The 27,348-nt window shown below is 40.6% G+C and overlaps 1 long non-coding RNA gene across 1 annotated transcript in view; it reads right to left on the reverse strand.

Moving 5' to 3' along the window:
• LOC105007156 overlaps positions 1-3,549 on the reverse strand; it is a 28,435-nt gene extending 24,886 nt beyond the window's left edge. Inside the window, exons 1-3 of the long non-coding RNA XR_827514.4 lie at positions 3,512-3,549; positions 2,363-2,440; positions 1,605-1,793 (exon numbers count right to left, since the gene is read on the reverse strand). This is a non-coding gene — a long non-coding RNA (uncharacterized LOC105007156). The remainder of the gene's footprint in view (positions 1-1,604; positions 1,794-2,362; positions 2,441-3,511) is intronic.
• Positions 3,550-27,348: the final 23,799 nt, after the last annotated feature.

Below are 27,348 nucleotides of genomic sequence, written 5' to 3' on the forward strand. Positions count from 1 at the left end.
AAACCAGTGAGCCAAACACCAAAACTGATCTAACCTAGAGGTAGCACATACTGTCCAATGAAAACTAAAGTTGTCCTGGGACTGAATTCTGAGAAACACAGACACTGTTTATTAAATTCAATAACACATTTCAATGCCAAAAAGGGCTCAAGTCCACCTGGAAGAATGGCCCTAACCACATTGATTTCGGTTCCCTCTTCAATGCAACTTGACAGTGAGGGCCCTCGATGTGCCCATTGGGTATGACATACTCGGTACGACAGGTAATACCATCATGCCCCAAACCCATATAGGCTGCATATTGAATTAAGAATGCCTAAGATGTGCCTAACACTTTGAACAGTGCCTAAGATGCCACTACACTCAAAGTCCAGTGGAGACCTGGCTAGTCAACTATAGCCCTTTACTGCCATGTCCTCCATAACCCAGTGAGTATGTGCTGAACCAGTGCCATGACCCCCAACTGGTTTGGCAAACCAATGTACAGTTTTCAAATCTTTCCCATGCCAATAAATCATTGTTAAGTTGAATACGACTGATTGTTGTAAACAGATAAGTGAAATACTGCTTTTTTTGCCATTCATTATGCCGCAGTTGTCAGTTTGACTTTGTCACGTGTTCTAGATAATTATAGGCCAAATGAAGTCGGTCGTTTGTCTTCATCCAGGTAAAAGAAATAGACTTTATGACTTAAATGATGGCTACAGGGGAATTAAAACAAATTGATATTTTGTTTATGACTGTTTGATAGCTGGTTGTGCAGGGCCTCTGTAATATGTAATTTCAATCAACAATTAAAATTTGATGGTTGGTAAATAGTTGAACCTGTATTGACAAATAATGAGTTCTCATACATTGAGTCTTCCTCGGATTAGTTTAAATCTTTCTATATACAGGAGCCTCACTACTGAATTTGCTGTGTTGATTTTTATCCAATTTAAATGTAAGCACTGACATCTAGTGTTGAAATACAGTAAATGCCTCATATTAAATGTTTACATTTATTTCGGTCATTCAGCACTTCTGTAGTGCAGACTTTTTGTATTTTCAAACTTTCACGCACTGACCCAGGCTTAATAGTCCCTGTAAATAACCAAGTTACTGTCCTTGTTATTGATGTGTTTCAAATTGTGTGTATTTTCTTTGTGTTATAACTTTCAAACTTAACTTAAAACTTGGTAACTTAACATGAAATAATTTGGAAAAGGGTCTGTGTGTAAGCATTTCACTGTTGACACCTGCTGTGAATGAGGCATGTGAGTATTACAAATCAATTTGACTGATCACAATACAACACAGCACTGAGGTATATATGAACAAACATGTTGCTATAGTCACCATGTACTAAATATACTCCAAGGCAAGGTAGGTTGGGTTACAGAATGTCATTATATACACGGATGAGCCAAAACATTATGACCACTCACAAGGGAAGTGACCGGTCGTTGATAATCTCCTAACAAGGACACATGTCAAGGTCTGAGTAGATTAGATGGTATGCGAACAATCAGTTCTTATAGTCCGTGTGTTGGATGCAGGAGAAATGGGCAGGGGTAAAGACTTAAGCAACATTGACACGGGACAAATTGTTATGGTGAGAGCACCTGTGATAGGGCATTGCTTGTGGGGTGCTCAGGGTCAGCAGCGGTGACTTCTTACTGGCAGTGGTCCGAGGAGGGACGGACCACAAACCAGCGACAGGGTGTTGGGCGCCCAACGCGAATCGATGAGCAAGGGCAACAAAGGCTTCCCGTCTGGTCCAGAAGGCCAACTGTGGCTCAAGTCAGAACATTCTAAGGATGAAAACGGGAGGAATGTATAACAACACACAGTGCATCATACCCTGCTGTGCGTGGGGCTGTGTAGCTGCAGACCAGTCAGAGTGCCCAATATGACCCCTGTCTCCTGTTGAAAGCGCCAACAATGGGCACGAGAGCGTCAGAACTGGACCTTGTCCGATGAGTCCCGTTTTCTTTTACAGCACGTGGATGGCCAGGTATGTGTGCGTTGTTTACCTGGGGAAGTGACGGCACCAGGATACACTGTAGGAAGACAACGAGCAGGTGGGGGGAATGTGATGCTCTGGGCAATGTTCTGCCCGGATACCCTGGGTGCCGTCACTTCCCCAGATAAACAAAACATACGTACCTGGCCATCCACGTGCTGTAAAAGAAAACGGGACTCATTAGACAAGTTAACCCTCTTCCACTGATCCAAGGTCCAGTTCTGACGCTCAGGCATTCATGTGGATATCAATTTGACACATAACACCAATCTAAACATCGTTGCAGTCTAGGTACACCCCTTCATGGCAATGGTATTCAATAAATCTAATCCAAGGTGGCTCCACCTCGCAACTTACAGGACTTGAAGGATCTGCTGCTTACGTCTTGGTACCAGATACCACAGGACTCTGAGTCCATGCCTTGGTGGGTCGGCGCTGTTTTGACGGCACACAGAGGACCAATAGCATATTAGGCAAATGGTCATAATGTTTTTTAATGTTCAAGTAACAGAATCATGGATGAGTTTTTCTGCACAATCTTTTGACCAAATGAAAATAAAGATCAGGTCGAGGATAATGCAGAGGTCCTTTTTGGAGACCACACACTGTACAGTCATCCATAGCCACAGGAAGTAGGGGTGACGCAGCCAAGATTCTATCCACCAATGTATGCGCTAAGTCAGCTGATGAGCACCTGTCGTCCGTCCATGCTCGAGGTTAACAAGTGTCAATGGCATGCGTCGCCCGTGGGTTCAACATCTGTTCGATCCAACCACACAATCAACAATTATTAGCACCCAATGCTCAAAACATTAACATGCTGTCTTCGACTGTCTGAAAGACAACTAGGGTAGGCATTTTTGGGGCTTTGCCATGGTTCATTGAAAGGTACATTTTTGTTTGATCTGCATCTGCAATTAAAATGAACAATGTGTTTCCAGTTCACCAAGAGGTAAGATACTTGAAAACGAGTGGTCCCTAAACTGAGACTTCAGGAACACCAGTACGTACCTTTCAGAGGAAACGCATATGGCCAAACATCTTTTTTATTAGTCTAAACTAGGTGAGAACGTGTTCCCATACACCAATATGGGTTTTCAATCTCTCCAGAAGAACAGAGTGATCAATAGTGTAGAATGAAACAAGACCTGGCGCCAGGACGAAGTAACTGAGGGGCCAGTAAGAAATTGTGAGGTGGTTAATATTTTTTGTCCAATTTTTTCATAGTGTATTTAACCCTTAAGTTCACACCAGGGTGATCAGGCTAAATTGGCCCAAGCATACGATCAGTGGACAGACCACTCTTTTATTTACTCACAATGTTTTTTACTTTATTTACTCATTGTAATTGTTTGAAGATCTACGCTATGATATTAACGAGACAGCAAGCGTTCAAATCGGGTGTAACTTATGTACCAACAGGCAGCCAACACTATCAGTGATATTTTTCTAAAATAAAAATGTCTGACACAAAAACGAATGATATTAGCGACTTGAACATCTTACCATATCCTGGAAGAGCTGACAACCGGTCAAAATTATTGTGTCTAAACCAAAGATAAGGACAGGTGATAAGATGAGGTGATTATAATCACTCTGGGTGATTATTTACATTTGCTCGTCTTCCAGAAAGATTTTCCATACTGAGAAAACTACGTGTCCCTCTCCAATATGTCACTGTAAACATAACTATATAATTTCAATAATATTTATAACAGCATGCTAGCACGCTAGACACTTAATAACGCGTTTTTAAGTTTCAAAAGATTCAAAAGATTGCGACCCCCGCCCATTGTCTCACAATGGTTCGGTCCAGTCTTCAGTAGTGGCACATCATGCAGGTACTATAACCACTCTGTGTGTGTGAGAATCTGAGGGAGTACGTCTTTGGTGGCTGACTTTCAGTAACTACTTCAAACAAAGGATATGTTAGACACTTCTTTGCTTCTGTCATTCTAAGCAACAGGACACATTTATAACTGTCCCCAATCTTCATTTTCGCTGCATTCAAATTACAGGTCACACTTTGTTTGCTAGCAGTTAGCTGATGTTTGCTAGCTACCTACAGTAACATCAACCAGTGTTTGCAGCTGTTTTAATGAGAAGCTTGCAGTGTATGTAGTGTTTCTTAGATGGCAAGGTGACTGTGTTCGTCTCAACTGTCTGAAAGGCACTCAATGCACATAGATAATGTTAATCCAGTCCGTTTTTTATATTGGTAGGGTTCACACCCACAATAGATGAATTTGCAGAGCAGTAGCCAGGAAACCGATGGCGTAAACAAACAGTATTACAGCACTACTTTTGATGTCCCCCTCAGGAATTGCTCTTGAGAAAAAAAACTATGTAAACACCACCTATTGCCTGACAGTGTATGTTTTATTGATACAAGTGAAGCGTGCCAGTATCTTTTGCGCCATATTCTTTAGAAAAAGGACAGCATTTTCTTACGGTTGTTCAATCATTATTCAATATACCTTTTTACTAACGGGAAGTAGTTTCCTAATATAACTGAAATAAAAAAAAAATATGCATAACTAGTAAGCAGCGTGGTGTTTTTGGGAAGCAGTGGATGGAATGTATTGTGATGGCATAAGAACATTCTGGAACTCTGAGTACTGAAATCACGCACACAAAAAACCTCACGCTTGAGGGGCCATTAAGTGATATTTGAAAATTATGCGTGAAATGGTTAAAACTTAAACTGGGAGGGGCAGAAAATACAACTGAGGGGGCTAAGCCCCCTCTTGCCCCCTCATGGCGCCGTGCCAGAATGAAACACTAAGTTCACAAAGCATGAAGCAGATGAAGAACCTTTGTCTGATATCTTTAACTGGTAATTTAACACGTTCACAAGTGCAGTCTCTGTACCATGTTTGGGAATAAAACCAGACTGGAGCATTTCTGAAATATTATTGGACTTCAGGAAGGCAGTGAGTTGCTAGGAAACAGCTTTCTCAAAAGAAAATTGAGAGGCATGGGAGGTTTGATAATGGCAGATAATATTTTATTCCATCCTGATTTTTTTTATTTTACAGAGGCTTTATTTCCAGAGGATAGGAAGCTGATTATTATACTCAAACTGAGCGGACCAAGCACAGGAAGTAGCTCCTTGGGTAGATTAGTTGGACAGCTGTTGGCACGGTCCAGTTGATACTTCAGCCGGAGGTTGAGCTCATTACTCTTTGAGCGAACGTGTCAAGTAATATAAGATTCAAAAGTTCAAGTGTTCCTATTGATCTGAGGTCCTGGTGGTTCTATGCAATCTCAGTTTTGATGAAGTGTGCTTGTTTAGGAGAGGGGTCAATTTTTTATTGTCAAAGTAGTCCAGCACTGCTGAGCATGTTGCTCCCACTACCGCACTTTATCATAGGGACGTATTAGTGAGATAATGAGTGTTACCTTGGTTGTCGCCAGATGCGGCCCTTAGCATTCAGTTCTATTACTTTGATTTAGGTCTCATCAGACCAGATAATATTGTTCCTCATGCTGACAGAATCTTTCAGATGGCATGTTTAAATGCCTTTGACTCAGGAGTAGCTTCTGTACAGCCACTCTGACACAAAGGCCTGATTGATTGCTGGAGAGGCAATTGCCCTTCTGGTAGGCTCTCCCATCTCTGCATAGTAACTGAAGCTCTACTGGAGTGGTCATTGGGTTCTTGGCCACCTCCCTGACCAAGGACCTTCTAGTTCGGTTACCCCGTTAGGCCTGACGGCCTGCTCTATTAAGAGTCCCGGTGGTTCTTTCATTTCACAGTGATGGAGCCCATTGTGCTTCTGGGAATTTTCAGTGCTTAAGCAATTTTTTATTCCCTTCCCTAGATGTATGCTTCGACACAATTATATCTTAAAGTTCTGCAGGGAGCTCCTTGGATATCATGTCTTGGTTTCTGCTCTGACCTACTGTACACTGTGAAGTAGGACCTCATACAGACCTGTGTGTGACCGGTGTGTGACTAAATCAGTACCTTACTAGCTAGGTTGCTAGCTTAATACGCAATCTATGATGTCCAGCTAACTACTGTATGCATGATGTCTAGTTTACTACTGAATGCATGATGTCTAGTTTACTACTGTATGTATGATATCTAGTTTACTACTGTATGTATGATATCTAGTTTACTACTGTATGTATGATGTCTAGTTTACTACTGAATGCATGATGTCTAGTTTACTACTGTATGTATGATATCTAGTTTACTACTGTGTGTATGATGTCTAGTTTACTACTGTATGTATGATGTCTAGTTTACTACTGTATGTATGATGTCTAGTTTACTACTGTATGTATGATATCTAGTTTACTACTGTATGTATGATGTCTAGTTTACTACTGTATGTATGATGTCTAGTTTACTACTGTATGTATGATGTCTAGTTTACTACTGTATGTATGATGTCTAGCTTATTTGTTGAGTGGAAAAACAGCCAACAGCTCCCTTTACAGGTTTTCATCAGCCCATGTATTCTCCCATCAGTCAAAGAAGATTCCAGTTTTCTATTTATTTGAGTTTTCTCCCGAGCTTCGTCCCAATTTCAATGGGACTGGCAAGCTACACCCGACACAAAATAAACAGGAAAAATAATTGGGAACATGCTGAATCGACTGACAGTGAATTCTAATAAAATCTTTCCCCCGATAACATTTATAATATAATTAGTATCTTTCCACTTCTGAATGGTGGATATCTTACAAATCACTCCTTTAATATATTATAACCTATTCCTGTCTCCACTATACCAAACAAATAACATTTCTATAAAGCCTCTCACTGTTAAATATATAGCGTCAGCTATCAAGGGTTTATTTATGCAGTAAGCCCCAAGTGGATGTGGTATAATGCCAAGACAGTACCATGGCTAAGGTGTTCTTCGGCAAAATGTGCAGCTGGATACACACCTAGCCATTGTATATTGACGATAATGTACTGCAAAACTCTAGAGTGGCGAACGATTATGCAATGTCATACCTGTGAAATATACATTTTTGTATACAACAGCTTTCAGACAGTTAGCATTCAGGATTCCAAACGCACGGTTTATAATACGTATCTTTGGTTACCTGTGCTACAAGGGCTACAGTATAGCTTTAGGTTCACCCACTCGGTATAAATTGACAGGTGGTTCATCCGCGAGCATAGCTGAAATATTAACTACAATCATACCCTGATTTGTGCAGGCATAATCTACTACTGATATCCTTTTCTTCAGGAGGAGGTGTTCTATGTCAAACAATATTTTCTGCAAAGGCCAGAAGACTAATTAACAGCAGAGCCCAAAATTATGTTTCTTGGAACCAGATCTAGAAAAGCCTTGAAGGAGGCAACATGCTGAAACCTGCTATCACATACAGATACATTTTGTAGCTGTACTGTCATTGTGTTACAGGATTTTTGGAATTAGTTCCGGTCGCAACAGAGTTATTTTTACTAGAAAACACAGTCAGCGAAGTGTGATAGGTTTTCTTTTGTGTGGTTGAAGGTAAAGGTGTTTTTGCGGTGTAATCACTCATTCCACTCTCTTTTGGTGACAGACTGTTGTAACATCAACCTGCCACATGGTGGGAGTATTGACCCGGCCAGGCTTTTCACAGCGTCAACCCAGTTCCACAGGCACAGGCTCAAAAAGGCATGACAACTGTGAAGTTCCATCACACAACATTTATTTGTATTTACAATACTGTCAGATTTGGGCCAAAATGTCAATTTCATAAAAAATGAACGCACTTACATTAAACGAGTATTGGACGTTCAGGAGTGGGTTAAATTAGGACACGGGGAAGTTGTTTGGCCTTGATTGAAGAACACCAGATGAGATGTTTTGGCCGCAGCCCTGTATCCAATGGTCAAAATATCCAATGGACATGGAGGAAGTCAAACTGTAAATGATTTTTTCCCCCACATATTTTCCAAGATAGGTTACTGACAGCATATCTTCATTTATAGTAGGAAAGTGAGCAGTGCAGAAGCATTAGGATTAACTGTCTTTCACCGTGACAGAACTGGCTGTGGAATCTAGCAGCCTTTTGGTTTCTGGTCAATTGCTCCAACCACCAGGCTACTAAATGGCATATACACTGACCTTGACATTGACGAGTGCTCTGTATTTGTTGTGCGTTTAGTGAATATTGCGCGCATGTATGTCAGTGTTTGTTTGGTTACACGTGCCTAAGTTATTAAGACATTGACAAGCCTAGAAGAGGACATGAATGACTGAGGGACAAGCGGTATTAAGAGAGGGATATTAGGTGGTGACATACATTTCCTGGATTAAAACTCTCACATGCGCAATTCGCTTATGTACAGACAAACATAAGCGAATTTTGTATCCGGAATGAACATGAGAAAGTGTATGAGCCTATATTCATCAGTCTGCAATTCATCAACCGTGTTACTGTATCTTTCAGTAGAGGTCAGGGCTAAGAAGAAAAACCAGTGTATTGGAGAGCTTCAGCAGGTTTGGAGAAGTGCGTTCTTTAGTGAGAAAAGGCGAGAGTATTATATATGAGCCAACGATTCTCAAATGTCGTCTCATTCAGCATTATTTCTATGACAGAGAGAGTAAAACATGAGGAGCCATGTTGAGATGGCATAATTTACAATGCAGTATAGCCTGGAGCTGAATACCACTCATTGATAACGTCATCAAAGTGAAGCCCAACATAAAACCAAATAATGCTCTCAACCGTTTCAAACCCTTGTAAAGTCCTGGTTGAAATCTTCAATACTTCAAGATTTCAACCTGCAACATTTAATTACTCCACACAATGCAGCGCAACTTGTTAGAATATAGGCAACCTAGCTAAACTAGAGTAGGTTGTTCCGGAATGAACAAACTAGCTAACATAAAGCAGCTTGTTATTGGAAGGGGCAGGCTAGCTAATTTAACCTCCTGAGAGCCTGTGTCCGCATATGAGGCTTCTTGTTTCAGGCTTCCTGCACCATGTACTTCATTCTGCTTAACTTAAACTTATTGTCCTTATTAGAGGACAGTTGTCTGCACCATGCTTAGATATTATACTTATCAGGTCCTACTAATCCCAGATAGCTAAGAGAAATAAAAAATGCATACGTTATCAAAGTTCAGGTCTTAAAAGGATAAAGCAGCTTGTTATTTGAATGGGTAAGCAAGCCAACATCAAGTAGCTTGTTATGGAATGGGCAAGCTAGCTAACATAAAGCAGCCTGTTATTGGAATGGGCAAGCTAGCTAACATAAAGCACCTTGTTTTTGGAATGGGCAAGCTAGCTAACATAAAGCACCTTGTTACTGGAATGGGCAAGCTAGCCTACAATCGTATTTTACATTACATTTGACATTTCCAATAAGCTCTTATACCCTTCAATGTTCATGCTTTATAGACAGCACACATTAAGTACCCACATTATAATACTTCACATATATTTATTTATATATTTATGCAGGGGTAGAAGAGGCAATGAATTAACCTATAAGGAGCTGGGGATGATTAGGTCGTCATGATGACATCCCAACTATAACTGCTAATAAATCAGTCAGTTGTATTTCACAAAACCCTATTTAAATAGTAAGTTGTCACAAACCGTTCATGCACTTTCCCAGCCTACAATCCCAAAGAGCAAGTAATAAAATTACAAAGGACACAGGAACTTCACAGGTCCCCTTCACTACCGTGATTTGATCTTTAGTCAAGAGGGAAGAGTGCCCCCTAGTAGCCCTCCAACCCCACTACCTAGTGCCTCTGGTCTGCCATCCAGGGACCATCCTTAGCCTCCAATGCCAGTATGTAAGGGTGTATAGCCTCAGAGGTGGGATGTAAGGGTGTATAGCCTCAGAGGTGGGATGTAAGGGTGTATAGCCTCAGAGGTGGGATGTAAGGATGTATAGCCTCAGAGGTGGGATGTAAGGGTAATTAGCCTCAGAGGTGGGATGTAAGGGTGTATAGCCTCAGAGGTGGGATGTAAGGATGTATAGCCTCAGAGGTGGGATGTAAGGGTGTATAGCCTCAGAGGTGGGATGTAAGGGTGTATAGCCTCAGAGGTGGGATGTAAGGGTGTATAGCCTCAGAGGTGGGATGTAAGGGTATATAGCCTCAGAGGTGACAGACAAGTACAGTTGTGCTCAATAGTTTGCATACCCTTTGAGAATTGGTAATATATGTACCATTTGTAATGAAAACATGAGTGAGAATGAAAAACACGTCTTTTATTTCTTATGGGATTCAACTGTAGGTCATAACGGAATGGCACAATCATAAAACAAAACATGGCAACAAAGAAACAAATGAACTGACCCCTGTTCAAAAGTCTGCATTCCCTTAGTTCTTAATACTGTGTATTGCCCCCTTTCTCACAGGTGTGAGAAATAGACCATTAATTGCCATTTTCACCTGTGTGTCACCTTGTGTGTCTGTAACAAGGCCCAATATTCAAAGGTATGTAAACTTTTGATCAGGGCCATTTGGGTGATTTCTGTTATCATTATGATTTAAAAAGGAGCCAAACAACTATGTGATAATAAATGGCTTCATATGATCACTATCCTTAAATAAAAGATAGTTTTTTACATGATCAGTCATATTTTCTAAATCAATGCCAAAATTTCACAATTTCTGCCAGGGTATGCACACTTATAAGCACAACTGTACATAGGGTTAGAGATCTGACAGGAAATGTGCGAGAAGGGAGGCGGGACACTTTGACTTGAAGAACAACATGTTGTGTTAAGGCTACTACTAGGAATTATCAGAAAAAAACTGCTTATGGTTTTTGACATTTTGTTGGATCTCTCCCTCTGAGTGTTTTCAGATTTTCTTTGGTATTGTGAAACAAAGGTATGTATTCATGGTACAAAACTGAAATGCAATCATTGGATAAGTCTCCAGCCTTTGAAAAAGTGCCCATTTACTGCCCTCTGCAGAAAAGCTGAAACTGGGACGGAATTTCACCTTCAAGCATGAAAATGATCTTTAGCACATAGCGAAAGTTACCTCAGAGTGGCTATAGAATGAACAGGTAAATGTCCTTGAATTGCCTGTCTGAGCCTTGTCCTAGATTCAATCAGAATGTTGTAAAACAATTGATGCCCCCAAGGGAACATGACAGAGCTTGAACAATTCTGAACGAAGAATGGCAACAATTTGCCAATTCTAGGTGTACAAAGTTGCTAGAGACCCATACCAACAGTCTCACAGCTGTAATGACTTCTGTTAAAAGGGCTTCAACCAAGTATCAACTCGCAGGGGTTGGAACCTGTCTAGTTACGATATAATTTTTTCCATTCATTTTTATTTATTTCAATATTTAATTTCACAACAACATTTGGTGAAGAAAAGTTGCGAAAAGATCTTACTTTAAATGCACGAAACGGACGAAAACATGTAATTGACATGAGAAAATGTGATGAAGGGGGTATCCGTAACCAGCCTTGAACAAGTATATTCAGTCCTTTCTTATTAAAACACTTCCCATAGTCTTAACCACATTGAAAGTCAGCAGGCTTCGGTAGCGCTGATGGTAGTTAGAGGGTGAAGAGCACTTAGACAGAGACTCACACCCTGGGAAGGGCCTTCAGCTGGCAGACTGGACACCGGAAGGCAATGTTTCTGACCGACAGAGGCGTTGCTTGGCATAGGAGGTCTTTATTGCATTTTCCTAGGGGGACTTAGAGAAGAATATTAGCACATAAAACAATGTTATTTTCAAGTTCCTGCTTATTTACAAGTTCCTGCTTTTGAAATAACAGTTCTGTTCCTGGACACCGAACATCATTTTCCTTGAAGGGTTTGTTACTGTTATGTGAAAAAGCATTTATTCATGCAGGCGTTTGGGAACTGTTCTGGTAACCAGACACAACTCCTGTCTTCGAGGACTTCAAGAAGCAGTGGCGGAGGTGTTTAAACGTACCAATAAAACACCATGTACGGGGCAAACGGCGGCCCAGCTGCCCTACGACACAGCAACAGAAGAACTCACAGAGAAGACGGCCGCACTCAACCAACAGTTCAAATGTGCCGAACATTCACTGGCTAAGAAGGTGGTCATTCTAAATGACTGACTCAAATGCACCTCGATGGACCAGGTCATGTCGTGTCTATAATTGCACACCAGACAATGCACACCTTCCTCATGCCGACTATAAGCCCTATTTGTTATACCAACAATTGCAGTAGTGATTACAGTAGTAATTACAGTGTTCTGTATTTATTCAGTAGTTCACCTCAAGTGTTCCGAGTGTTCCAATTTTAGCATTGTGTCTGAATGCCTTTCCACTATTTACAGGTGTTCAGCTATCCAGATTCATAACCAGAGTCATAGTAATCTGAGGATGAATAATAATTATTCCTCTGCTCCAGGGTACAGAGTGAGATGAAAGACATGTTCAATTCACATCTTCAAAGAGTCTACCTCTTCACATTTCAAGTCATTCCGCGTTGTCTTCATGCATTACCTCAGTATGTAATGCCACATTTGTTCATGCTCTTTATGTTGTTCATTTTCACTAAAAAGTGCTGAATTATACATTTTAGGTTGACTTTATGACCGCTGATTCATAGCCATCACTTTTAATTTGATTGGTCGTACATAAACACAGAAAGTGCTGTTGTGATGTTAGTGTCTAAAACGTGGATGATTCATTTAAATGGAAGAGGAAGATCCACAAGGAAAAATATGCAACTTTAGTCAGGTAAGGAAATATGCAACCTCTTATTAGCTGACTAGTAAATGTGTAACAACATCAACAATTTCAAGTTGTTTGAATGAAAGGTGTTACTGGCATGTTTTATGCGGAAAATTGGCAGTTATACGTAATATATACATGTACCTGACATTCTTTGCTACTTAAAGCTTAAACACTGTAATTGTCTACTTTAAGAGAACTAATTCTCATTCACAATGACAACTCGGCCAAATGCATTGTCAAACTGGAGGCACATGATGTTGTTGAAAGTTATGGTATTTTTAACCCAAGGAGATTTCTTACAACAAAGGCATAAAACATCTGACTGTTTGAGTTGTATTGCTAGGTAGTTCGTGAAAAAGCATTGAGGCTCATTGTTATGGCTAGAAAATACAACATCCCAGCAAACTGACGTCTCGAGCTAAAATACGCATACGAGTATGGAAAAAAAGAAACAAGCAGGAACACGCACTCACACACGTGCATGCAGAAGCATGTGCGAGTACACACACGCAGAAGCACTAACACCTTTCCAAGACTCTCATATGAAATGCACTATAGAGCCAAATTCTTAGCATTATTGGCATAGAGTAGTGGCTGGAACTTCTTTATTTGTTAATTCCATTTTCAAAGCTGCAAACACCTGCGCCCAGATGGCAGTTTTTGCCATCTGTGAAGGGGAAGTGTAAAGGATGATCGATATCAGCAGCTACAGCACTTGCTTACCTCCAGATGGTATGATCGTGAAGTTTTCAGACGCCTGTTGTGGGGAATCATTTCAGCTTCAAAATGTTCCACATAGAGGTACTCTGTAGTGATAACAATCTGTATCCTCTGTATGGTGAATAATCACTTTGGTGTATTTCATGTATCGGATATTAGGCATTTAAAAGGCTTCATACTCGACGATACACTGTGCTTCCCAAAATGTACAGAAGAAAATTTGAGCCGAGGGATTACTTTTGCGATATCATCTTGAGAAAATCTCTCTCTCTCCAGCCGTCACCTTTTGAAGGAGCGGGTACTTTCCCAGGGACCCACCTTCTGAGCTTTGCCACGTGAAAGAGGCAAAGAAGTCAAACAATATGGCTCAAGTCGATAACTCCTGTGGTCGAACATGAAGAAGATATTAGGGAACGCTCACAACCAGACCTGTGTCAAAAATAGACCATGTGGTTGTGCCAGAGAGGCCCATACATCTGACTGGTTGCCTGGGGAGTTTCTCTGGACACAACACACACCTAGAAGGGGTAGACCGAGGTGGAGCCAGAAAATGGTAAGCGGCCTGGTGTTATATAGCCTTGCATGCCTAAATAAACTTTACATAGTCTACCTATGTATCTACCTTATGTCTCTACATATGTATCTACCTTATGTCTCTACCTATGTATCTACCTTATGTCTCTACCTATGTATCTACCTTATGTCTCTACCTATGTATCTACCTTATGTCTCTACATATGTATCTACCTTATGTCTCTACCTATGTATCTACCTTATGTCTCTACATATGTATCTACCTTATGTCTCTACCTATGTATCTACCTTATGTCTCTACCTATGTATCTACCTTATGTCTCTACCTATGTATCTACCTTATGTCTCTACATATGTATCTACCTTATGTCTCTACATATGTATCTACCTTATGTCTCTACCTATGTATCTACCTTATGTCTCTACATATGTATCTACCTTATGTCTCTACCTATGTATCTACCTTATGTCTCTACCTATGTATCTACCTTATGTCTCTACCTATGTATCTACCTTATGTCTCTACATATGTATCTACCTTATGTCTCTACCTATGTATCTACCTTATGTCTCTACCTATGTATCTACCTTATGTCTCTACCTATGTATCTACCTTATGTCTCTACATATGTATCTACCTTATGTCTCTACCTATGTATCTACCTTATGTCTCTACATATGTATCTACCTTATGTCTCTACCTATGTATCTACCTTATGTCTCTACCTATGTATCTACCTTATGTCTCTACCTATGTATCTACCTTATGTCTCTACATATGTATCTACCTTATGTCTCTACATATGTATCTACCTTATGTCTCTACCTATGTATCTACCTTATGTCTCTACATATGTATCTACCTTATGTCTCTACATATGTATCTACCTTATGTCTCTACATATGTATCTACCTTATGTCTCTACCTATGTATCTACCTTATGTCTCTACATATGTATCTACCTTATGTCTCTACCTATGTATCTACCTTATGTCTCTACCTATGTATCTACCTTATGTCTCTACCTATGTATCTACCTTATGTCTCTACATATGTATCTAACTTATGTCTCTACATATGTATCTATGTACGAAGAGACACCTGAACGCCGATAAGGCTTTGGTCAAGTTGCAGCACACATGCATCCTTCGATCAACTCATGCCCACAACTTTCTCTCGTGTTGTCTTTCGGCCCACGCGAATGTACATTTAAACTTTATGTCTGTGGTTATTTTAAATAAGGCATCATTCCCCCTGGTTCACTCTCTGTCATGGTCTAAAAAGGCTTGGATTTGGTTGAAATTGAAATGTACACACCTGTTCCCAGGTCTCTGTCGAGGTACCCTGGAGTTGCATGCAAGCTTCTAATCCTGCTAATAATATTTCCCAGAGATATCCTCTTGATACCGTTAATTAAAGTTTCTCCTGAGCAAGTGCGTTTGAATTAGGTCAATTGGGTCATATTATTTATCAAAAGTCTGCCGGAGTGTAACTTTCCAGCACCAGCATCTCTAAAAAGACGACTTTGTTATTTTGGAACTCTACACCCAAGTCAAGAAGTTATATTAATGTAGCCTCCAAATCACAGCTAAATAAAATATGGACCTTTAGGTAGTAATATAAAATAAAAGTTCTCAGATGTTGTACTTGGTAGTAGAATTCTGACACCTAAATTGCTCATCTTACATCACACATTACATTTCCAAATTTCCACTTTAATAGTGACAAAGAGTGACTGACGACAATTTGATGGACTAATTATGTTTCATTTGATGATTTCGCATCAATCGAGATGCCACCGGGCTGCTTTTCATCCTGTCAAGCCTTGACAAACTCTTTAAAGAGGGCCCTGTCAGCATCGTCTGCCATCTTGGAGCGGGAAGTCAGGGAGACAGACAGGCAAAGCGAGCAGGTGGGACGTCATCTGCTTCTCAAGATATCTGCTAACCATTCGCTCCAATTAACAAAACACCCAAGCCCATCATGTTCTCTGCTTCCCATCTCCCGCTACACAGTTGTTGTTGGCACAGCAAGTCCCGAGCAGCCGATGTTGGCAGCATGTCTTAGTAGGTGCTATGACTGACGCCTGACAATATTAGCGACGTTAGTGGTCAGCTTGCTAGGCGACAGGAGGGTTTTCGGCCCTGCTTGATACGGCGTCGGAGTCCAAGCAGGAGCAAGTAAAATCTGCCTAACCACTGATTCGGCGTCAGATACTTCTTTATTCTTGTCACATTTACAGTTTGTATTGGGGGGGGAGGTGGGTTGTAATCTGATGCCAGATCTGTGGCAACTTCTATCTCAAGAACAAGCTGTCTGGAAATCAACGGTGGCGTGTAACTCTCGAAGACCTAACGTCTCACCTTTACCTCAGGGAGGATGGGAAAACATAAGAACGCCTTAACTTCAGACGAATGTAATCGGAATAAAATCTCAAGACGAAAAAGAGCTTATCAGAAAAAAGAATGTCTTGCAAATGGCAACCTAATCCCTAGCTAGTGGAATAATTTGAAATTCTAAGGCTTGGGTTAGAAGTAGTGCACTACTTTCAACTTATAAGGCTTGGGTTAGAAGTAGTGCACTACTTTTAACTTATAAGACTTGGGTTAGAAGTAGTGCACTACTTTCAACTTAGAAGGCTTGGGTTAGAAGTAGTGCACTACTTTCAACTTAGAAGGCTTGGGTTAGAAGTAGTGCACTACTTTTAACGTATAAGGCTTGGGTTAGAAGTAGTGCACTACTTTTAACGTATAAGGCTTGGGTTAGAAGTAGTGCACTAGATAAGGATTAGCATTTCCATGAGAAATTCCAGTTTGCATACAGTCATTTCTTTGTCTTTTCCTTGACTATGGTGCGTTTTGACATTTATCTGCAATATTTAAAGCCTATTTCAGGCTTATTAAAAAAAAAATAATAATCTTGGCCCCCACCCTCGAATTTACCAGTACAGTGACAGGACTGTCAAGCTTTGCTGGTTGCAAATCCTCAAACGTAATAAGATAACAGGCCTTTTTGTTTTCAGATCCCCTGTAACCAACTGTGTTTCCCAGTCCACTGCTTATTATTCACGCGGCCTAACATCTTAGAGCCCTCCAGGAAATACTGGGATCCCAACTCCCAGGTATAATGTAGCCCTAAAACCACGGAGTAGGTGTTTTAGAGTACACCTTAGGCGTAATATGTCTCCAATCGACTCAATGGGCAACGCAAATCCATTATGTTAGTGCTCAAGCAACACATTATTTTCACGGCAGCCTTAACCAGAGGTCCCACGGGGTTCACATGGTGATATCGCATTACTGAAATTGTGACTGAGGGACCCTCCCCTCGGATTCTATTTAGCGCCTCTCCCAGAGTACTGGGGCTCTCAGAGAATTACACGCTCTGTTATCACCTGTTGTTTAGTGAATGGGTAAAGCATCCCGACATTTGTCAGTCTTGGCAGGGACTGCTATTGCAAATCTAAATAGACCACCGGAAATATCTCTATCTGGAGGTCCTTTTAAGTTTCCGGATTCACGGTGGCATAATTTGACAGGACTTGTGTCTAATAAGAAGGGGCCTGCACGAACCAATCGCCTAGTGTGTGGGGCATGTGTATGAGTCTTCCATAGTTGATTATTTTTGGCAGAGTCTCAGTCATACCACTGGAGACACCCAATAATCCAGGCCCATGATGGGTCCACTGAGACTTTCAGTGTAAGTCCATTAAATTGGATGAAAAAAGGAATGCGTGAAAGTGGGGGGCAAAATACATCATTTACTATGTGAATGATGCAAGTAATGGACTGACTCAATTTAACTGTCTGCGTGTGAAGTTAGCTAAACGATCTTGCCACATTTGTTGTGTTTTAGATAATGTGACTTCCAAACTGCCCGATTATGTTATTGCCTAATTAATGTCTTTCAATGGATGATTTGTTTCAAATTGATGTATCTCAAAGCCTAATGTGTTTGTGACTGGAAGAAATTCAATTTAAAAATCAAACATGACTCTGTAACCTGAGGAAATGTTAAAACATCAAAGCAAACCTAAAGTGCAGGTTTTCGTGACACAGACTTGAGTCTTGGACTTCAGTGTATTTTTAAGGGAGATTCTTTTTTGAGATTCTAATTTTTTTCTGTCATGAAGTAGTCTTAATCTGGATTGAGGAAACCTGCTTTCAAAGGTTCTGACTTTTTGTCAGCCTTTGTCACAGTGACGGTAGCCTGGTTAACTGGTGAATGCCTGACAGTAATTGGTATCATTTGGTGGATACGACCGATGAGCCTCTCCTGGTATGTTGTGAAATATTTACAAAGATGTGGAGTAGAAGAGGGAATGAGAAGGGGAATTGGAGGTTGGGCAGTAGACATTGAAGGGAGGAGACACTATTTCTTTAGAATGTGCGCAGTTGGCCAAACACTAGTTACACTTACAACATTTAAAAAACAAGCATATCTCAGAGACCAGGTCCTTTTCTGCGTTGTGAATAGGCGTCGCAGCATAAAAACATCTGCGGACATATGCCTTGCACTGACACATAGTAGGTACTTCGCGCCACTGAACGTTGGTACGCTGCTCAGCATTACATCCTGACGGTCAATATATCCCTTTTATCTTTCTGCTGGATATCCTGAGCAATCCCCTTGGAACATAGATGAAAAACACCTCCCTTGTGTAGGGAACGTATAGCATCTATACAAAGCAGAGATCACCTCGTTATAATTATGTAGCACAACGTTGAATAATGGAATTTGCATAAGCTCTTAACAAGGGAGATACTTGTGAACCTTCACCAGGTGTGTTTACTGCACCCAAGGAGCCTCTTTTCTTTCAAATATCAAAGCAAATCAGGATCCTGTTTGATAGGAGTTTGATTCAGAGGCTCCTTACTATCTCGTGCGGCGACAGATGCACCCAAAACAAACACGGTTTGTGAAAGCTTCCCTTCTCAACCTGCTTTGACAATTTAGATCTATACTCATGATATGCAAATCTCAGACATGTTTGAGGCTTCTCTTTGAACGGTTATTGAAATGTGGCACGGCTGTACTTCGGTTCACTGCACACGTAAGCAGCGTTAAATCAACCACATTTAAATTGAGTTACGGTGGAGCGCAGGGCCGAATTCCGATGATGCTACTTGCAAGGACAGTATTGTTCAGTATGAGTAAATGCAGTACTAACAGAAAAGGTCTGATTCAATGTATTATATAGCACATTTAAAAGCTGTAGTGTGGTATGAATCAATATTCAATGTAAGCTACTCTGTATAACGTGTAACCTTTCGCAAATGCCAAAGGAAACCACATTACCGTCAAACAGTAACGAACAATTTGGGACAAGCAACTCAGTTACGCTAATTAAAAACTGACCAGCGTTGACGTAAAGCTTGTTTTTGGTTGTAATATAGTGTTTTCTAGAATTATCTTCAGTTATAATGTTTGTCTTGAAAACTCAATGTTTCATTCTGACAACTTAGGGGGTTCCTAAAATGGTCACCGCAGCAACGTGGCTACATCTACAGAACCAAATGTGGACCGAAGAACAGAAGCACAGGAACTTGACAGCATGATATGGCACCATGCTGGTATTTGCTGTGCTCGCCATGACACAGGTACATCTCCGGTGGGGTTGCATTCAGCCAAACCCGGGTACCCCCCATGGACGTAGGCATGCAAGCTAAGTGGTCCCAATGGGACCAGAAAAGTCACAGTGTGTTAGTGGCTGTCTAGTTTCACACACAGGCTAGGGGGGCCATAGTATGAGGGCCAGGCTCGGTGGAGCCTTGGGGATCACAGATGGATGATTTACCCAGAGCCACCACCAGAGTGCTATACAGCTCTACCACCGCATTGTATTGTAATGTGTTTTCCCAGCATACAGTATGATGCACCAGCTAATACTAAAGCAGTGAGTGGTTCCAGTGGGTGATGCAATATAAGTGAGGGAGAAGCCCGAGAATTTCATGCCAGGCCTCTTCCTTAGACTTTCAGGGAACCGACTTCCCTTGTTAGGCTGTGCACAGCTTCGCACCAAATGGATTCGTACTGTACAGAATAGTTCATAGAACACTTGACGAAGAAATTGAAATGAAGTGCCCGGTCTGAAATACTTATTGTATTGTATGTGTGGCTTGGATCAATAAGCAGTAAATCAATTTGTTAAGATATCCCTTTCATCGAGCTATAAATATCTCCAGCACTGTGGGATGTTTTCAGGGACGATTGATTTCAGACTTTGGCTTTAATGAGTAAAAAGCTCAAGTGAGTAAAAATAAATGGTGTTTGACCAGAGTCTTTTTTTCTTTTACTCTTTATCACTTTTACTGGCATTTTCATTTAATTTAATCTCAGATTTAATCTCAATTAACTAACTTTGGGAACGACATTATTGAGGGATACTACTTGGTTTTCAAAGGAAGGTTCCTGTGTGGCCAAGTTAGTGCTCACAACACCTGGGTTATGGGATAGATTCCTTTGTATGAACGAGTAGGAGGTAAGAAACAAATGTATGCTCTCCTATACATGGGGGAGGGGAACCCATGGAAACTGTTATATGGGAACATGCTTCATAAAAATAAAACATATTTTGTCCTTCACAAATATATGGGAACTTGTCCTTCTCAATGAAAATAAAGTGGTAGTTCTGTATTTGATCTTGATAATATATAATCTCTTTATCTCTTTTTCACAGACTTAATCTTAATTATTACAATAAAATTGTCAGATTCACAATTTTCAGTAGAGTGTGTTAAGGTTGTTGAGGGTTTGTATTAAAGGGCAGATCATGCCATCATAAAGTATGGAAGGTTGGGATAAACTGAGTAGGAGGCAGAGTGTGTGATATGAAAAACCTGGTTACTCACGCTCTCCTGCAAACCCAATATCACTCTGGGCTTTTCTCCATTGATATTGGAGAAACACTGAGTGTAGAAAATTACATAGATATTTGCATACTCCTATCTAATTATCTATCCACTCCTGGAAATACGAGCAGAAGAAAATATATACTTATAATAATGTAAATTGGACACATTTTATTTAATTTGTACTATTTTCCTGTGTCATTTAAAAACCCTAACTGATCTATTCAAGCCTCAACAATGTAACTCAAGCAACAAAAAATATCATCATATCATATGAACAAAAAAAGATAAATGCTGTGTGATACCTTCCCTAAATCTGAAGATTCATACTTAACACAGTCTACATCATGATGTACAGTAACTAATTTTAATGTTATTTTTAGGGTAGAGTATCCCCAAAACCCTGCGACATCAACTCATTTCTATGTTATTTTTAGGGTAGAGTATCCCCAAAACCCTGCAACATCAACTCATTTCTATGTTATTTTTAGGGTAGAGTATTCCCAAAACCCTGCGACATCAACTCATTTCAATGTTATTTTTAGGGTAGAGTATTCCCAAAACCCTGCGACAGTAACAGTACCTCATTTTAATGTTATTTTAGGGTAGAGTATTCCCAAAACCCTGCGACAGTAACAGTAACTCATTTTAATGTTATTTTTAGGGTAGAATATTCCCAAAACACTGCGACAGTAACAGTAACTCATTTTAATGTTATTTTTAGGGTAGAGTATTCCAAAAACCCAGTAACAGTAACTCCTTTTAATGTTATTTTTAGAGTATTCCCAAAACCCTGCAAGTGGCTGCAGGGTTAGTGTGGTGACCTCCCCATAAGAGCAGTGATGAGAGGGAGGTTTCTGAGCGGTGGGGTGGAATGAGCGGCTTAAGAGAAAGAAGAGGGTTGCTTTCACTTACCTTCACCAAACGTTGGCTAGCTACCAATTGCTGTAAGGGAAGTTAAACCGTAGATACACAAATTGCAGTATTTAGCTCAATTGCTTCCCTCTGTCCTTTGAGTGACTTATGATTGTGTTAATGGAAGTAATTACATCTTGCTATTTGGTGCTATCTGTTGAGTACCGGATATAGAGACCCAGACTTTTATTTTAAAGTGGTATTATGAAATGCTGAACGTCATGTTGTGTACAATACACTTGAGAGGGTACAGCATTAACAACTCCTGTGTAGTTGCAGAAACAAACAAAGATATAAAAATGAACACCCTGACCAGAGGTTTAAAGTGCTTTGCTGTGTTCACCAGTTTTGGGAATTACCAAATTCAGAGCTAAATGACGAGATTACCTTAGTTAATCATTTTAATATTTAATACATTTAATTGGTCACTGGTTATGTATGAACTCCCTTCACTTGGTCTCTTAGGTCTTAATTAGAAACATGGCGGCCAGATTACAGATGCACCCAGTACACCAACATTAACACCCCAACTCTTAAGATAAGAGTAAGCCATGGGATCTTTAGTGACTGAGACACAGAGTCAAGAAATCCGTTTAACATCCGATACGAAAGCTGGCACCCGACGCAAAGCAATGTTCCCCTCACTGCCCTGGGGCTTTGGATTTTCAGAGGGAAAAGCAGCGTCCTTCCAACATCACTTCCAGCATCACTTCCAGCATCACTTCCAACATCACTTCCTGCATCACTTCCAACATCACTTCCTGCATCACATCCAGCATCACTTCCAACATCACTTCCAGCATCACTTCCAACATCACTTCTTGCATCACTTCCTCCCTCACTTCCAACTTCACTTCCAACATCACTTCTTGCATCACTTCCTCCCTCACTTCCAACTTCACTTCCAACATCACTTCCTGCCTCACTACCAACTTCACTACCAACTTCACTTCCAGCATCACTTCCAACATCACTTCCTGCATCACTTCCAACTTCACTTCCAACATCACTTCCAACATCACATCCTGCATCACTTCCTGCCTCACTTCCAACTTCACTTCCAACATCACTTCCAACATCACTTCCTGCATCACTTCCTGCCTCACTTCCAACTTCACTTCCAACATCTCTTCCAACATCACTTCCTGCCTCACTACCAACTTCACTTCCAACATCACTTCCAACATCACTTCCTGCATCACTTCCAGCATCACTTCCTGCATCACTTCCTGCATCACTTCCAACATCACTTCCTGCATCACTTCCAGCATCACTTCCTGCATCACTTCCTGCATCACTTCCAACTTCACTTCCAACATCACTTCCAACATCACTTCCAGCATCACTTCCTGCATCACTTCCAGCATCACTTCCAGCCACATCACTTTCATCACGTTTCATAAATGAGTGAATTTACTTTTACAAATGTGGCAGTAATAATTACTTAATGTTTAGTGAACTATCAATAAATGCTTAATTGTGTGTAGTTATTTTAAAGTGTTTTCTAAAGTAGGCACACATTGTATTTTGAGCTGCCAGCACAGTGGACTGTTTTGGTTTAAAAAACACTATTGTCAAGTTTGGCCTACTGTAAAGAAACAGGTTGGGTTTCAGTTGAGCCTGCTACCAAGATTGGATTAGATTATGATGCCTCCCCTCTCTATTCAGACACCTGATTGGCTCCACTCTATGTCACTCTCGCTCTCACTCATTTTAAGGCAGAACTGTGACTTTCTGTGTAAAGCTAAAATATTATTTTGAGAAATGAATGTGAAAGAAACAGCTGACCAATAGTGCACATATGTTATTCTACGCATAGGCTCGCGGGAATCCAACACACTAAACTGTCATTGCAACAAAAAGGAAAATCTCATAAAAATGCTTTGTGAAGGCGTAATTTCATATGATTTAAAATTCATTTAGCAAGCATTGCTTTTGCTATCCGTTTCATGTCGTATTTGATGTAGTTTATGTTATACTTTGGTGATTATGTCACACAGTTATGCCACATTGATTAAACACAAAATAGGTTGGTTTGTAATCCACTTCTATAGTGTATATGATGGCACACTGAAGGGATTAGGAACAATTATAAGATTATTAAAAGCTGGACCGACATATTTCGCCAACCTATATTAAGGTAATTGGAACTGGTTATAACTCCAGAATATCTGGAGTTTTTCATTTCAAACATCTAGCAATGCCATGCAAACTCGTTTGCCTGCCACATTTCTCAGTACTTCTAGCAAGGCCTGACTTGATGTGGCTTGACAGCATCTTCAGAACAATGTCATGAGCGTGAGATGCAACCAGACGTAACAGGCAATGACAATCTATGACACCAACTTAATTAATAGCCTAATTTCAACCTTACAAAAAAACCTGATAAAACATGTGCATTAAGTTACATTTCTATTCACACCATCTTTAAAGGCGGCATTTTACTTTTAGTTGGTTTTGTCGACTGCCATAGCCTTTTATGTTCAGGGCGTGTGTCTGCATATTTATGTTGTTCCAATGTTGGTGTAGATATTCATGTTTTGAATCCAAACATACTACCGTACATGTCTGAGGGGATGGCAAATCAGCCTTATTCTGATAGGGAGGCTGTAAATCGACTAGACCAGAGGGTAAAATGGAAATCATACTCCAAATGTCAGAAGACTTAAATGTACATCTGAAGAGGTGAATTATGCATGTAAAATAAGCTGCATAACTTATGTAGACTGGAGACCTTGGGGAGAAACGAAGGGTTCAGTATTAAGTGTCGCAGAAGTGGCTGTTTATGCTTCCTGTTGCTTGTGTTGGAAATCAAACAACTGTTGCCAGGTGAGACTCAGTGGATTTGAAATGATCCGAGGCATGTTCAGTGGTCATGGTTGCTTGTTGAGATCTGTTTTTGCTTCATCTTTTTGTAAAAGCATATGTTTCCTGAGTGTGTCCATTTATCTTCATCCGTGTTCATCCCTCTTCATGCCTCAGGTCTTTTGACTTCCCACTGGGCAATCATTTTTAAAAAATATTTTATTTACATGAGATTAACTGTAAACTATCGAATGCAAATTCAACAAAAATCCCACGACACCTCGTTATAAGGCCTCCCCATTACCTTAATAATTCATAGTTGCACGGTACTAACGTTATTTAACTTTTGGAATTCCTGCTCTTCTCCAGTGCAACTTGCAGTAGTGATAGCATTTACCTAGAGATTTCCCAGCGGGAATCAAACCCCCAACCTGGGGTTGCAGTAGTCTTGCCTTGTGGACATAAATTCTTGGACAAGCTTCTTTGTGATGTGATTGAGTTTGACTCCACACTCTCCCTCAGAGCTGATGGAAGAACACTTTACACATTATCCCCACGTTAAAGGTCTGAAGAGGGGACAGTTTTATATGTGTGTAAAACCTGCCAGGTTTTACATACAACTGAGATTCCATACAGGTTGAATACAAGACCAAGGGGCATCATGTGCTGCACAAACTGGACCGATCCAAAAACAGATCCTTGTGACAAAAATATTCAGTTCTGGCACAGACAGTACGATCGAGTATCAGGTATTTTAGGTGACCATATGTAAAATGCTAGGAGTTCAGGAGACAGGGGCTGCCTACATTTAACAACCATCAGTGGGTCTTTGGTGGCTACTAAACAGGGCTGTTTCAGTGCTCGGCCAACATAAAACCTGAATGGACCTTCTCAGATAAGTGGTTCCAATGGTCCTAGAGGTATACAGCGGTCACTTTTCGCAAACAGCTTGGAGAGGATGGGGCGTCTGAATGTCGGCCTGTAATTGGCAAACACTTCAGGTCAGGAGTGGGCAGTTTTCAAAAGAGTACTGGTGACTGCAGTTATGTGTGCAAGTGAGACAAAGAGTGGAGGATGTGGTCAACAATCTGGGTTATGCACAGAGGGTCAAGAACAGATGTGACTGACTAGAACAGGGATACTGGAATAGGATCCAAGAAGAATGGTGAGTGGCTAGAGCAGGGCTACTGGAATAAGATCCAAGAAAGATGAGTGACTAAAGCAGGGCTACTGGAATAAGATCCAAGAAGAAAGGTGAGTGATTAGAGCAGTGCTACTGGAATAGGATCTAAGAAGAAAGGTGAGTGACTAAAGCAGGGCTACTGGAATAAGATCCAAGAAAGGTGAGTGACTAGAGCAGGGCTACTGGAATAAGATCCAAGAAGAAAGGTGAGTGACTAAAGCAGGGCTACTGGAATAAGATCCAAGAAAGGTGAGTGACTAGAGCAGGGCTACTGGAATAAGATCCAAGAAGAAAGGTGAGTGATTAGATCAGGTCTACTGGAATAGGATCTAAGAAGAAAGGTGAGTGATTAGAGCAGGGCTACTGGAATAAGATCCAAGAAAGGTGAGTGACAAGAGCAGGGCTACTGGAATAAGATCCAAGAAGAAAGGTGAGTGATTAGAGCAGGGCTACTGGAATAGGATCTAAGAAGAAAGGTGAGTGACTAGAGCAGGGCTTCTGGAATGTTCCCTACAATTGTATGCATTTAGTTCTCAATTGCTCAGTGACAGATTTTGCAACCTAGTGGCTCAGAGGTTTTATCTAGTAACCTTGTTAAGGGTCAGACACCATAACAGCCAACTGTCATCTGGCACCTTGAAAGAAAACAGGATGGAAGCATTGGAGTTTTTGAGTTGATAAGTAAATAAAGCAGTTCAATCAATCAATCAAATGTGTTTATAAAGCCCTTTTCACATCAGCAGCTGTCACAAAGTGCTTTTACAAAACACCCGGCCTGGAGCAAGCAACAGGAGTGTTGATGCACAGTGGCCAGCAAAACCTCCATAAAAGGGGGTGAAACTGAGAAAGAAACCTACAAACCCCGTTTCCAAAAAAATTGGGAGGCTGCGTAAAAATGCAAAGAAATTGATAATGCAATGCAAATAATTTAATCCCTGTATTTAATTAAAGAAATGGTACATATCAAATGTTGAAACTGAGAAATGTTATTGTTCTTGGAAAAATACATGCCCGTTTTGAATTTGATGCCAGCAACACATTTCAAAAAGTTGGGAAGGGCATGTTTATCGATGTGTTGAATTACCTCTTCTTTTAACAATATGCTTTAGTTTTGAAAGTGAAATGTTTTCCCATTCATGCTTGATATATGATTTTAGCTGCTCAACAGTTTACGTCTCCTTTGTCATATTTTTCATTTCATAATGCGCCAAATGTTTGGACTTCAGGCAGGCCTGTTTAGCACCCAGAAACTTTTACTTTGTTGCTCCAAAACCTTTATAGTGTTCAGCATTAATGGTTCCATCACAGATGTGCAAGTTACCCATGCCATGTGCACTAATGCACCCCCATACCATCACAGATACTAACCTTTGAACTGTGCATGGATAACAAGCTGGATGGTCCCTCTCTTCATTAGCCCGGAGGGTTAGGGTTTATTTAAAATGTTGATTTGTCAGACCACAGGACAGTTTTCCACTCTGCCTCAGTTCATCTTAAATGAGCATGGGCCCAGAGAATGCGGTGTTGTTTCTGGATCATGTTTATGCATGGTTTCCTCTTTACATGGTAGAGTTGCACTTGTATTTGTGGATGCAGCGATGTTCTGTGTACACAGTCAATGGTCGTCAGAAGTGTTCCTGAGCCCAAGCAGTAATTTCTACCACAGAATCA

This window comes from Esox lucius, chromosome 17, assembly GCF_011004845.1.
Source record: "Esox lucius isolate fEsoLuc1 chromosome 17, fEsoLuc1.pri, whole genome shotgun sequence".
In the NCBI taxonomy this organism is placed as follows: domain Eukaryota; kingdom Metazoa; phylum Chordata; class Actinopteri; order Esociformes; family Esocidae; genus Esox; species Esox lucius.